The sequence below is a fragment of the Pinus tabuliformis genome, chromosome 9 (assembly GCF_031772625.1).
Source record: "Pinus tabuliformis cultivar Carrire ecotype Pingquan chromosome 9, CPIR1, whole genome shotgun sequence".
Classification (NCBI taxonomy): Eukaryota; Viridiplantae; Streptophyta; class Pinopsida; order Pinales; family Pinaceae; genus Pinus; species Pinus tabuliformis.
In genome coordinates this window covers 1,792,231,285-1,792,236,522 of record NC_142307.1, presented here as the reverse complement: position 1 = coordinate 1,792,236,522, position 5,238 = coordinate 1,792,231,285, and positions in this window count along the sequence as shown.

Here is a 5,238-nt window from a genome sequence, read left to right as displayed (position 1 = left end):
GATCAGGATTTCATCCAAACACATGACCACAAATGAGTTGGTGAAGGGTCACAAGATGTTTTCGATCAACCCCATGAAGGTTGCGAGGGAATTCTATAACCTGGAAGGCATGACCAAGCATTTGAAAAGGCCCTCCTTGGATTTGAAGGTAGTCTGACACACATCAGAGGGTTCAATTGGTACTTGGTGATACACGTACTTTAAGTCAATATTGTTGAAATATTTGGGCCCCTTGAGTTGGTCCAGAAGGTCATCAATATATGGGATTCGATACCCATTCCAGACAGTGATGTTATTTAGCGCCCGATAGTCAATACACAGTCTCTAGGTCCCATCCTTCTTCCGTACCAACACAATCAAACTCCCACAGGGTGATGAGCTTGGCCTGATGTGTCCTTTATGCAACAACCTCTCAATATGCCTCTTGATTTCATCATTCTCTATAATAGAGTGTCAATAGATTGGTCCATTGGGAAGCGACACACCTGGGGTCAGATAAATGTTGTGCTTGACCTGACAGTGTAGAGGTACCCCTGTGGGTGAGGTGAAGATGTCCCTATACTTCTCCACAACCTTGTCCATATTCTGATGCCACATGGAGGAGCATTGTGTAGAGGCCATGGCCATAACCTTCTTCTTACCCTGAGGATGAATCATAAGGAGAAAAATTCCTAGTACGGGAAATGATCTTACTATATTGCTTCGTGATGATCAAAGAGATGGTGGTAGGTAGTGCTACCTCCAATATCCTATACAACCTATTACCAAAAGTAATAATAACAGTGTAGGGCCTAGACTCATACACAACATTTCACTTCCACAAATATGGTTGTCCTAATAATACATCAAAAACTTCAAGAGGAGAAGCTTCACAAAGTACCTCATTTGCAAAGGGCTTGATGTTGTAGGGAAAGTGGCACTGTTGTCTGATGCAAAGATTTCGTCATTGGTGAAGCCACCCGATTGTGTATGGTTGTGGGTGTGTTGTGGTTGGTAGACCCAGCCACTTCAGGACCTCTACTAAAATGAGGTTATTTTGGCTCTTGTTGTCGACAATGAACTGCAGTGGAGAACCCTTCACCCACATCTGAGAGTGTAAGAGGTGCCCCCCCTCCTCTGGATCTTCGGTCTCATTATTTTCGTTCTTAGTGGTGGAAATACTGACACTAGGCTCACCGTCAATAATATGCTTCCCTTTATCATTCCCCTTGTTGGGTTCTGACTTCGAGTCAGAACATGCATCTAATTCGGAATCCTTTAGCTCAGCCACTAGTGACTGCTTGGGACGAAACTCACTTGTGTTGTCAGTGGGGCTCTTATGGAACTCACACCATTTCTTCGTGTCCATGCTTCTCTTCATGGTGTTTTTCTTTGTTTGTGGCTTCACCGGATTGTCCTGGGTCATCCTGGCTTGGCCTTTTCCTTTGTTATGTGGCTTGGGGGTGCCTTTCCCTTTCTTCAGATTCATAGATCCAAAATCTTGCTTCTTCTGTTTAAATTTATGCCTGATCTTGACATCATATTGATAGGAAGTGTCGAGCGAGGAGATTTCCAAGAATTCCATCTCATCCTAGATGTACTTTTCTAGAAAACCACGGATCTTGAGTACGAAATTCCCCTCAGACTCCTTGATATGCAACTTTGTGGGAAGCGTATGAAAAAAATTGGTGAACTCTAGCACATCATGGCCCCTTCCCTACTGTAGTGTGGTCAACATTATGTATTTATCTTCATAGATCCTGATAGGGTAATACTTCTCCTTAATGGCATCTTAGAAATAATTCCAAGTCGGTGCGGTTGAGAACAGTGAGGGTTCACTCTTGTCCCTCTTCTTGCAGTAGGTTTCCCACTAATCCTTGACATTGGAGGCAACTTTGAGGAGTGCAAAAGTAATATTTTCTCGGTTGGAAAATTCATGAATGAAGAAATATCCTTCTAGCATATTTTACCATTTATTAAAGAAATCCACATATATCTGAACTTTAGATATGGGGATGTGAAAATTAACCTGTACCTTAAAGGGAGTGGTGCTTGTAGAGTGGCTGTTGGAAGAAGATGTGTCAATTGTGGGTAGTCGTTGGAGGATCTGGGAAACTTTGTCCATCATTGCATTCCTCTATAGCTCGAGGGCTTTTTCTAGAAATATTTGGAAAGGATATCCCACTCCTTCATCTTTCTTTTCTTCCACTATGGGAGGCTAAAGGGGTTTGCAAGGTTGGTCTTGCAAGGGTTCAATCAGTTCAAGCCCTAACTCCTTATACCCTAACCTCGTTGGGGCCATGCAAAGAGAATCATAAAAAGAGAAGACCGCTCTGATACCACTGATATGAGCTGAAACAAGAACACAACAAAATATGGATATAACTAGAAATGCAGAGATGTAGCAGAAATAACACTTCATTTCATTAATATCAAAGAACTGAAATATGCTTACAAACAAAATGGAAATAAACTAGCTTAGATGATGGTAGCTTATCTCAGAGAAGAGATGTGGTGGCTACATGCCTATGAACTGTACTACAATTAGGCTCAAAGGCCTATTTGTTATTGAGAAACAATTGAAAACGGTAAACTTCCAAAAACCTAACCCTAGGAGATGAAGCGCCAAAACTGTTGGTCCCATTTGGGTAAATTGACACATCAACCTCCTGGGGTCGTAACTTTGACATACAATCTCAGTTTGACACGTAGAATACCTCATTAGAAAGACCTATATGAGGAATACAAATTTCAACTATGGTCAATGGCATATGTTTGCCCGTTTTCCACAAAAATGCCATTTACGGCCTCAAAATAGCTCTGGAAGTTTGGGGCCCAAAAAACTTCCAAAATAGTAATGTGTGCTAAAATTAAGGAAACTGAAAAACTAAAAGACACAGTGGTGGGGGTCTAAGTGAAATAGGCCGGTGGCCACCAATATCTGCTTGGATCATCATGGATCCACAATGTACTATATTAATATCCATTATTTGTTCACTTTGTACAAATTATGAGTCTTCCTATCTTAGTGATTTATATCATATGCATCTAGTACTCACAGGTTCCAAGATTTCAGGACAAGTTTTAAGGTTCATGGCTCCCTTCAACCATCACACTTACTCTTTTGATGTAATGTATTTTGTTCTTCAATTATTTTTTAACCTCACACATTAGATGGCATCTATTATCACTCAATTTAACACTTTTGTGAGATCATTGGAGAAGGATTATAAAGTAATGCTAATATGTTACAAGTCGCTCATGGAAAACCCTAAAATAAACTGAAATTAGCCCTCCAATACTCCTAGGGAAATGGTAGACAGTGTTACAATCGTCCTCATGGATTGATAAAAGGTGTTGAAGGATCATACCCTTCTAACAAAGAGCGACGATGTGGCTAGGGTTTGTGGAGTGAGAGTGTCTAACTTGATAAGGTGAAAATAGTGATGAAAACCATGCCAAGGATGACAAGACCATTCGAAATCAATTCAAATATGTCTAGATTCATCCCCTCCACCTCTTTGAATCAACTATAAAAGAAGCATCTTCCATAGGGCCAAAAGAAGGGCGAGAGTGAAGGTAAGGTAATATTTTTGGAGTGGCTAGAGGACTCCAACTTGAGATAAGCCTACTTGCATTAGTTTAATTATGTAGGTTAGAGGAGGAGCCTTTAATTGAAGATCCTCAAGTTACTACATATGTTGTAAGTACTATTGTCTATTAAAATCGCAATACTTCCCCTCACATCATTTTTATCTTTTCGCATGTAAATGAATATATTTTTGCCTTATAGTACCAACATTTGCATAGGAAACTAAAACTTGGATACCCTGTGGTTTATGTTTATGGGTAATAGGTGTTGGGAGCTAAGGAAATGAGTCTTGGAGTATAACAGTAGTCAAGGCAAGTAAGAACCAGCCTTTAGATAAAGTGTGTCCCTACTCTCATATCTTTCCCGTTTATAAGTGCACAAGTCTCGGTCATTAGGGGTAAGTAAGTGGATAAGCTAATGTCTCTTATAGATGAGTGAGCACATCCATTACAAAAACTCTCTTATAATAGAAGAATAATCTAAGAAAAAAGTAAAGTTACAACGATTCACCTTCTTGATCATTCAACCTTATTAATATTCACCTAATGCATCATTAAAGAGATATTTATGGCTAGGACCATCTTAAATCCATTTCAAGTCCAAATCTAATTACGACAAAAATGTATTCCATTGTTAAGATGCATCCTAAAATAATATTCAAATACCAACATTAATACCAACATTAAGATTATTTGAAGAATTTTTATTTTATTTTTCAATTAAAAATCATAAAATGATAAATAATAAATTTAAAATTAAAATCATCAATTTAAAATTAAACATAAAAGATTACTCAACACAGAATTAAGAAAAAGGATAAATAATAAACTTCAAAATCCTGTAAGAAATAGAACTCCGCGCTAGCCCAAAACATAAGGCACACTGATATGGAATGCCACTTGCTCAGGTGAATTGAAGCTGAAGAAATAAGGCACACTGATATTGAATGCCGTTTGCTTAGGTGAATTGAAGCTGAAGATATTCTTCAAGACGTGTATATTTTCTTAAATAAATATTAATGGTAAGTATCCCAGAAAAATTGAAAATCCATTGCAGGCCTAGAGAAGTGCAGTGGGCAACACTCTACTATTCTTATGGTTACAAATAAAATATTACTAAACTAAAGTGGGCAACACTTTACTGTCTGTGAAAAAGTCTGAATTTGAAAATGGATTTGGGTTTTAACTAAAACAAGATATGCCCATAGAAGTGACTAACTAATATTCGAGTAGCTCTTTCAAGGTAGCCATAGTATCGACGATCAGACAGCGTCCTCTGCAGTTCAAAATCACTGTGGACCTCCTTGATGAAATCTTCTGCAGCCTTGTTAACATCTTCATCAGGAATATCCTTCGTTTCTTTCTTGTCAGATGATATTGCAGCCGAAGCCATGGAACTGGAGCCAGAAACACTGCAACCGGCCCATGTTCCAGTGTCGACTTGGATTGCTTCTGGCGTCCAGTCTGCTCTTGTGATGTGCCTCCACACTTGAGTAACCACTTTCCACGCATCTTGCGACACTCTGAAATCTCTCATACCAGTTAGTGATAACGGAAAACAATTTGCTTGGTTTACAATAAAACCCAGAAAAAGAGAATAGACGCAAAGGAAGAAGATCCAATAAAACGGAGAAAAACCAGAGGAGAGAGGAAAATGGACGATTCAGT